The 10185-nt window shown below is 36.5% G+C and overlaps 1 long non-coding RNA gene across 1 annotated transcript; it reads left to right on the plus strand.

Annotated features, from left to right (window-relative positions):
• Positions 1 to 2146: 2146 nt before the first annotated feature.
• Positions 2147 to 5640, plus strand: LOC127064857 (uncharacterized). The gene is made up of 8 exons (XR_007781851.1): positions 2147 to 2269; positions 2349 to 2494; positions 2769 to 2914; positions 3609 to 3754; positions 4027 to 4172; positions 4865 to 5010; positions 5287 to 5432; positions 5498 to 5640. It is a non-coding gene; the product is annotated as an uncharacterized LOC127064857 (long non-coding RNA).
• Positions 5641 to 10185: the final 4545 nt, after the last annotated feature.

Genomic DNA, 10185 nt, shown 5'->3' on the forward strand with positions numbered 1-10185 from the left:
AAAATGGGATCTTTGATCGACTTTGAGAGTTACTAGTTCAGTTTTGCTTTGTATTTCGTCGAGTACACGTCGTAGTGCTCAAAGGACGCGTTCTCCGCATGTAATAAGGAAGAGTTGATGTAAGTACATTATTATATGACTTATTCTTTCAATATTCTCCGCGAATTATTTTATTTTAGAATTAAATTGCGAAGTGGAGATACTTGGTCACGCGCGACAACAAAGTCGGACCTTCGACCGATTTAGACAGTTACTAGTTGAGTTTCGCTTTGTATTTCGTCGAGTACACATCGTAGTGCTCAAAGGACGCGTTCTCCGCATGTAATAAGGAAGAGTTAATGTAAGTACATTATTATATGACTTATTCTTTCAATATTCTTTGCGAATTATTTTAGTTTAGAATTCAATTGCGAAGTAGGGATGCTCTCCCACCCGTGACGACAACAAAATCGGAATTATGACTGACTTTGACAGTTACTGGTTCAGTTATGTTTTGTACTTCGACGAGTACACATCGTAGTGCTCAAAGGACGCGTTCTCCGCATGTAATAAGGAAGAGTTAATGTAAGTACATTATTATATGACTTATTCTTTCAATATTCTCCGCGAATTATTTTAGTTTAGAATTTAATTGCGAAGTGGGGGTTCTCTCCCACCCGTGACGACAAGAAAATCGGAACTCGGACTGACTTTGACAGTTACTAGTTCAGTTTCGCTTTGTATTTCGTCGAGTACACATCGCAGTGCTCAAAGGACGCGTTCTCCGCATGTAGTGAGGAAGAGTTAATGTAAGTACATTATTATATGACTCATTCTTTCAATATTCTCTGCGAATTATTTTATTTTAGAATTAAATTGCGAAGTGGAGATACTTGGCTACGCGCGACGACAACAAAGTCGGACCATTGACCGACTTTGACAATTATTAGTTCAATTTTGTTGTGAATTTCGACGCGTACACATCGTAGTTCTTACACGAGGCGTTCGCGACAAATTATAATTAAGAGTTAATGAAATACATGATTATATCGCACATTCTTTCAATATTCTTTGCGAATTATTTTAGTTTAGAATTTAATTGCGAAGTGGGTGTTCTCTCCCACCCGTGACGACAAGAAAATCGGAACTCGAACCGACTTTGACAGTTACTAGTTCAGTTTTGCTTTGTATTTCGTCGAGTACACATCGCAGTGTTCCAAGGACGCGTTCTCTGCATGTAATAACCAAAAGTTAATATAAGTACATTATTATATCACTCATTCCTTCAATATTCTTTGCGAATTATTTTAGTTTAGAATTCAATTGCGAAATAGGGATGCTCTCCCACCCGTGACGACAACAGAATCGGAACTATGACCGACTTTGACAGTTACTGGTTCAGTTATGTTTTGTACTTCGACGAGTACACATCGCAGTTCTTACAGGAGGCGTCCGGGCCAAATAATAATGAAGAGTTAATTCAAATTTATGTTATTTTCAACTTAAATTGCCAAGTGGGGATACTCTCCCACTCGTAACGACAACAAAGTCGGATCCTAGAACGACTTAGACAGTTACTAGTTGAGTATTGTTTGGAATTTCGACGAGTACACATCGCAGTTCTTACAGGAGGCGTCCATGATAAATAATAATGAAGAGTTAATAGAATACATGATTATATCGCACATTCTTTCAATATTCTTTGCGAATTATTTTAGTTTAGAATTCAATTGCGAAGTCGGGATACTCTCCCACCCGTGCCGACAACAAAATCGCAACTCTGACCGACTTTGACAGTTACTGGTTCAGTCTTGCTTTAAATTTCGACGAGTACGCATCGCAGGTCTCGCAGTAATCATTCTCCGCAAGTAATAGCGAAGATGTAATGCGAGTATATTATTATATCACTCATTCTTTCAATATTCTATACGACTTATTATGTTTTAGAATGAAATAGAGTAGTGGGGGTATTCTCCCACTCGTGACGACAATATAAGCGGACCGACAGTTACTGGTTCAGTCTTGCTTTGAATTTCGACGAGTACGCATCGCAGGTCTCGCAGTAAACATTCTCCGCAAGTAATAGCGAAGATGTAATGCGAGTATATTATTATATCACTCATTCTTTCAATATTCTATACGATTTGTTATGTTTTAGAATGAAATAGAGTAGTGGGGGTATTCTCCCACTCGTGACGACAATATAAGCGGACCGACAGTTACTAGTTCAGTCTTGCTTTGAATTTGGACGAGTACGCATCGCAGGTCTCACAGTAAACATTCTCCGCAAGTAATAGCGAAGATGTAATGCGAGTATATTATGATATCACTCATTCTTTCAATATTCTATACGATTTGTTATGTTTTAGAATGAAATAGAGTAGTGGGGGTATTCTCCCACTCGTGACGACAATATAAGCGGACCGACAGTTACTGGTTCAGTCTTGCTTTGAATTTCGACGAGTACGCATCGCAGTTCTCTCAGTAAACATTCTCCGCAAATAATAGAGAAGAGGTAATGTCAATATATTATTATATCACTCATCCTTTCAATATTCTATACGACTTATTGTTTTAGAATGAAATAGAGTAGTGGGGGTATTCTCCCACTCGTGACGACAATATAAGCGGACCGACAGTTACTGGTTCAGTCTTGCTTTGAATTTCGACGAGTACGCATCGCAGTTCTCTCAGTAAACATTCTCCGCAAGTAATAGAGAAGAGGTAATGTCAATATATTATTATATCACTCATCCTTTCAATATTCTATACGACTTATTATGTTTTAGAATGAAATAGAGTAGTGGGGGTATTCTCCCACTCGTGACGACAATATAAGCGGACCGACAGTTACTGGTTCAGTCTTGCTTTGAATTTCGATGAGTACGCATCGCAGGTCTCGCAGTAAACATTCTCCGCAAGTAATAGAGAAGAGGTAATGTCAATATATTATTATATCACTCATCCTTTCAATATTCTATACGACTTATTGTTTTAGAATGAAATAGAGTAGTGGGGGTATTCTCCCACTCGTGACGACAATATAAGCGGACCGACAGTTACTGGTTCAGTCTTGCTTTGAATTTCGACGAGTACGCATCGCAGTTCTCTCAGTAAACATTCTCCGCAAGTAATAGAGAAGAGGTAATGTCAATATATTATTATATCACTCATCCTTTCAATATTCTATACGACTTATTATGTTTTAGAATGAAATAGAGTAGTGGGGGTATTCTCCCACTCGTGACGACAATATAAGCGGACCGACAGTTACTGGTTCAGTCTTGCTTTGAATTTCGACGAGTACGCATCGCAGTTCTCTCAGTAAACATTCTCCGCAAGTAATAGAGAAGAGGTAATGTCAATATATTATTATATCACTCATCCTTTCAATATTCTATACGACTTATTGTTTTAGAATGAAATAGAGTAGTGGGGGTATTCTCCCACTCGTGACGACAATATAAGCGGACCGACAGTTACTGGTTCAGTCTTGCTTTGAATTTCGACGAGTACGCATCGCAGTTCTCTCAGTAAACATTCTCCGCAAGTAATAGAGAAGAGGTAATGTCAATATATTATTATATCACTCATCCTTTCAATATTCTATACGACTTATTATGTTTTAGAATGAAATAGAGTAGTGGGGGTATTCTCCCACTCGTGACGACAATATAAGCGGACCGACAGTTACTGGTTCAGTCTTGCTTTGAATTTCGACGAGTACGCATCGCAGTTCTCTCAGTAAACATTCTCCGCAAATAATAGAGAAGAGGTAATGTCAATATATTATTATATCACTCATCCTTTCAATATTCTATACGACTTATTGTTTTAGAATGAAATAGAGTAGTGGGGGTATTCTCCCACTCGTGACGACAATATAAGCGGACCGACAGTTACTGGTTCAGTCTTGCTTTGAATTTCGACGAGTACGCATCGCAGTTCTCTCAGTAAACATTCTCCGCAAGTAATAGAGAAGAGGTAATGTCAATATATTATTATATCACTCATCCTTTCAATATTCTATACGACTTATTGTTTTAGAATGAAATAGAGTAGTGGGGGTATTCTCCCACTCGTGACGACAATATAAGCGGACCGACAGTTACTGGTTCAGTCTTGCTTTGAATTTCGACGAGTACGCATCGCAGTTCTCTCAGTAAACATTCTCCGCAAATAATAGAGAAGAGGTAATGTCAATATATTATTATATCACTCATCCTTTCAATATTCTATACGACTTATTGTTTTAGAATGAAATAGAGTAGTGGGGGTATTCTCCCACTCGTGACGACAATATAAGCGGACCGACAGTTACTGGTTCAGTCTTGCTTTGAATTTCGACGAGTACGCATCGCAGTTCTCTCAGTAAACATTCTCCGCAAGTAATAGAGAAGAGGTAATGTCAATATATTATTATATCACTCATCCTTTCAATATTCTATACGACTTATTGTTTTAGAATGAAATAGAGTAGTGGGGGTATTCTCCCACTCGTGACGACAATATAAGCGGACCGACAGTTACTGGTTCAGTCTTGCTTTGAATTTCGACGAGTACGCATCGCAGTTCTCTCAGTAAACATTCTCCGCAAGTAATAGAGAAGAGGTAATGTCAATATATTATTATATCACTCATCCTTTCAATATTCTATACGACTTATTATGTTTTAGAATGAAATAGAGTAGTGGGGGTATTCTCCCACTCGTGACGACAATATAAGCGGACCGACAGTTACTGGTTCAGTCTTGCTTTGAATTTCGACGAGTACGCATCGCAGTTCTCTCAGTAAACATTCTCCGCAAGTAATAGAGAAGAGGTAATGTCAATATATTATTATATCACTCATCCTTTCAATATTCTATACGACTTATTGTTTTAGAATGAAATAGAGTAGTGGGGGTATTCTCCCACTCGTGACGACAATATAAGCGGACCGACAGTTACTGGTTCAGTCTTGCTTTGAATTTCGATGAGTACGCATCGCAGGTCTCGCAGTAAACATTCTCCGCAAGTAATAGAGAAGAGGTAATGTCAATATATTATTATATCACTCATCTTTTCAATATTCTATACGATTTGTTATGTTTTAGAATGAAATAGAGTAGTATGGGTATTCTCCCACTCGTGACGACAATATAAGCGGACCGACAGTTACTGGTTCAGTCTTGCTTTGAATTTCGACGAGTACGCATCGCAGGTCTCGCAGTAAACATTCTCCGCAAGTAATAGAGAAGAGGTAATGTCAATATATTATTATATCACTCATCCTTTCAATATTCTATACGATTTGTTATGTTTTAGAATGAAATAGAGTAGTGGGGGTATTCTCCCACTCGTGACGACAATATAAGCGGACCGACAGTTACTGGTTCAGTCTTGCTTTGAATTTCGACGAGTACGCATCGCAGTTCTCTCAGTAAACATTCTCCGCAAGTAATAGCGAAGAGGTAATGCGAGTATCTTATTATATCACTCATTCTTTCATTATTCTATAAGAATTATTTTATTTCAGATTCAAATTGGGAGTAGGGATACTTGGCCTCGTGAGACGACAACAAAGTTGGAGCTTTGACTGACTGTTACAATTACTAGTTCAGTTGTGTTTTGGACTTTGACGAGAGAACTTAGAAATTTTCGCTGGATGCCGTTTCTACAAGTTTGAACGAAGACTTAAAGTAAATATATTTCTCTATTACATATTTCTTGAATAATTTTTAGTTTCTTATTATAACTGTGATATAAATTATTTTATTTCTATGTTTTTGTTTCAGAACGTCGTTGCAATCGCGCGCGTAGCAATGAAGTAATCGAGTGTTTGTACCGCTAAAATAAAAATATCGCGAAGTAGAAGCAGTGTTTGTTCGTTCGCGTTTCGCGATTTAAACCAAAAGTGTCTTTGCATAGACTGCGCGCAATGCAGTCGTTAGAGTCAGTGTTTGTTCGTAAAGTTATTTGCTTTTTTAACAGTCGCACAGACTGTATTTATAATATATGGTAGAGTTTCGCGAAATAAATTCAGTGATCGTTCGTTAATAAATAACTACCGCGAATTAGAGTCAGTGCATCACCGAAGAGGATCTCAACCAACGTCGATGTCGACCTACCTCATTTTCAACCAACTACGAATCATCCACCCTCAATTTCGACCTAAATCGCGGTCCAGTGTTTTGGAGCCATCGCAGAACTTCTTAAGTAGTAAGTTAATTTTTAAATCCCTCCGATCACTCAATCATGTCGAGGACGAAAGGTCCGAATCGGCACGAGTGATTGGTTGTAATTAATTAGTAGAAGAGCAATGAGTGACCACGAGTAAATTTCTTCGGAGATTTACTAGTGAATGGTTTATTTTTTGATTTATTTATTAGATCAGGATAGAGTCTTCTTGCTTAAACGCGTTAATTATAATTATTTGAAGTTGTGAATATTTGAATGCATTTTTAAATAATTTTCTCTCGCGAAATTAATAAAGTATCGCGATATTCGCGAATTTTAATAATGAATAAGCAAGAAGACATTCGCGATGGATAGTCTCTGGATTACAAGCGAAATTGTATAATTTATTTTCTAATAATTAGAGTACTCGCTTGTAAGAAGGAGCGTCCAATGATTTTTCATTACATTTTTCAATAAAGATTAATGAATTTTATTAATAAAAGAAAGTCTCAATAGAGTTATTGCTTTTGAAAGAATAAAGTAGAGTAGAGTCATTGATAAAAGACAAAGAGACTTGTAGAATCTCGCGTAGAACATAGAATAAGTTAATCAATTTTTAGATTAGGATTTTCAGCAATTAATATATCAATTCTCGTTTTTCTTTCTATGCTTTCTCCATTTTTCGTTTCAGAATTGATTTAGAGGCGTTAAATTTATTAGTTTCCTTCCACGTTTTAGAATAAAAGATGGTTTTAGTTTCTTGATATTGACGTTAGTTCGAATGTTCTATAGTAGTTGTTAGGGCACGAAGCAGAGAAGAGGCTATATGCCGAAGAGGCCCCCACAAATTGTGGCTCAAGAGGGCAACTATTAGACTATTGAGTTATTTTCGAAAGTTTTACAGAACTCTTCGAAAATGGCTCTTAGTCATAATTTAATTTTACCATGTTGTCACTCAAAATGCTCTTATAGAATAATAATGATGTAATTTCCAGAAACTGAAACGACGTGACATTCCGTCTCCCTTCTCACATTGCCACGCGTACGCGAATAGAATTTTTACGTACTTTATATATTGATATTATTAAAGTCGAGTAACAAATTTTTGTGTATTTTTCTTTTCTAAAGTTCAATTGAATTCGTAATATTATTTTTATAAAATCAAGTTTCATATTAAAGTAATAATTTCGAAACGTTTAAAATATGGCAATTGTGAGGACCACTGAAGGTGCACTAACTAAAAGTGCACAGAATAAGAAAATGCAATTGCGGAAAACACCGAAATTGCACTGAACGAAGGTGCACATACAAATGAAATAAGAACATTTAAATATATACCATATTCTCCGCTCACTTTTACAGGAAGGATACCTAATAGGATTCCAGTATTACTCAGCGCATGGCTGCGTATTATAGTTTAAATAATTATTTTAAATTGTTGATTAAATTGTTGATTAATTACTTTATCTTTTCTCGGGTGGGACCCTTGGGAGGGGCCCTCGGGTGTGGGCTTTAGGCGGGTTTCGTTCTTTCACTAATGAAAAATCGAATACACTTATGGTATTCTGATTTTCATCGAGTGAAACGTTCTTCGAGAAGCACACACATCGTTCGGAATTCTATTTTTCTCACACGCACTTACAAAACTATTCTCGGCTTCTTTTTTCCTTTTTCTCTTGTTATTTTCGTCTCCTCTTATTCTTTCTTTCTTCTTGTCCTCATCTTTTAACCTTTTTCTGTTTCAGATCAGATCATCGAAAAACCGATCATCAAAGGACCGATCATCGTGAAATTAATTTTTACAGGGAAGTTTTAATTGTATATTTGTTTATTTTATTTTATTTTATTTAATCATTAATTTATTTATTAATTATTAATATTATTTAATTGTATTTTGATTTTAAATGTATTTTTATATATAAATGACTTTTTCCATGTAATATTGTATATTATTTTTGCATATAATTATCTCTTTCTGTTTTATTCTTCTTCTGTTTCAAGTTACTTTTTTCTGTTTCAGGTTAGATCATCGAAGGACCGATCATCGTGAAATTAATTCTTGTAGGGAAGTTTTAATTGTATATTTATTTTGTTTTTATTTTATTTCATCATTAATTTATTTATTAATTATTAATATTATTCTTTAATTGTATTTTCATTTTAAATGTATATTTATATATAAACGGCTTTTTGCATATAATTATCTCTTTTTGTTTTATTCTTTTTCTGTTTCAAGTTAGGTGATCGCTGGACCTATCATCGTGGGATTTTTACACGGAAGTTAAAGGAACCTCTCTGCATATAATCTTTATTATATGAAAGAAGGGTATGTCTCCTTGCTTCCGTACGCGAATAATAGGGAAAACACTCACGTGCGTGACGGCCGGCACGCGCGTGGGTGTTCGCGAGCGCGAGATTAAGTCCTACCGAGGACTCCGCTTTGATTTTTTAAATCGAAATAGACACGACCGGTCGTGTCTCGAGATGTCTGAAGCCGACGGTGTGGACGGTGGAGCAATCTGTAAGCGGGGTTTTATACATCTCCAGTTTGCTGAGAAGCCCGAAGCTCCCGAAGCGGAAAGGCATCTCGGTTCGCGGATTTTAGAGTAGATTCCCCGTTAGCCCGTGGGTCCCAAAGTGCAGCAACCTCCACGCGGTGGGACCTGGGTCGGTGATACTTGTAGATACATCGAAATTTTATGGGATACAAGTATTACCGAGCAAATGACTGCACATTTCAAAGAATTTTCCAAAATCTTTTCTATGTAATTCCAAATTATATTTTACATTATTTCTAACATCTTCGATACATTCAGCAATAAATTCACAGTCATTTCTATTCATTGAAACGCATAGCTATGTAATAGTTGAGACAATCATTCGAGATTAATTATTTTAGCTTCTCTCGGGTGGGACCCTTGGGTGGGGCCCTCGGGTGTGGGCCTTAGGCGGGTTTCGTTCTCTTTCTAGGGATAAAATTAAACTCATTTATGGTACTCTGAATTTTGTCTAGTGAAATGATCTTCGAGATAATTATCCATTGTTCTGAGTTCTATCTTTCTCTCGGACATGATCCGTGTTTCTTTTCTTTTCTTTTCTTTTCTTTTCTTTTCCTCTTCTCTTTTTTCTTTTTTCTTTTCACTTATTCTTTTACTTTTTTCTGTTTCAGGTTAGACTATCGAGAGACCGATCATCGAGAGACCAATCATCGTGAAAATAAATTATTACAGGAAAGTTTTTGTATATTATTTTGCATATAATTTTAGCTTTTATATTTAATTTTTATTATCTTTTTAAATTTTGCTGATATATTCATTTCTTTTTATATTCTTTCTCTGTTTCAGGTTAGATCATGGAAGGACCGATCATCGTGAAATTAATTTTTACAGGGAAGTTTTAATTGCATATTCGTTTTTTTTATTTTATTTTATTTAATCATTAATTTATTTATTAATTATTAATATTATTATTTAATTGTATTTTCATTTTTAATGTATTTATATATATAAATAGCTTTTTCCATATATTATTGCATATTATTTTTGCATATAATTATCTCTTTTTCTGTTTCAAGTTAGGTGATCGCTGGACCTATCATCGTGGGATTTTTACACGGAAGTTAAAGGAACCTCTCTGCATATAATCTTTATTATATGTAGGAAGGGTATGTCTCCTTGCTTCCGTACGCGAACGATAGGGAAAACACTCACGCGCGTGACGGCCGGCACGCGCTTGGGTGTTAGCGGTCGCGAGATTTAGTCCTACCGAGGACTCCGCTTTGATTTTTTAAATCGAAATAGACACGACCGGTCGTGTCTCGAGATGTCTGAAGCCGACGGTGTGGACGGTGGAGCAATCTGTAAGCGGGGTTTTATACATCTCCAGTTTGCTGAGAAGCCCGAAGCTCCCGAAGCGGAAAGGCATCTCGGTTCGCGGATTTTAGAGTAGAGTCTCCGTTAGCCCGTGGGTCCTCAGAAGCAGCAACCTCCTCGCGGTGGGACCTGGGTCGGAAGTACTTGTGTTATCTCGGAATTTTATAGGCTGCAA

Source organism: Vespula vulgaris, chromosome 6, assembly GCF_905475345.1.
Source record: "Vespula vulgaris chromosome 6, iyVesVulg1.1, whole genome shotgun sequence".
Taxonomy (NCBI): Eukaryota; Metazoa; Arthropoda; class Insecta; order Hymenoptera; family Vespidae; genus Vespula; species Vespula vulgaris.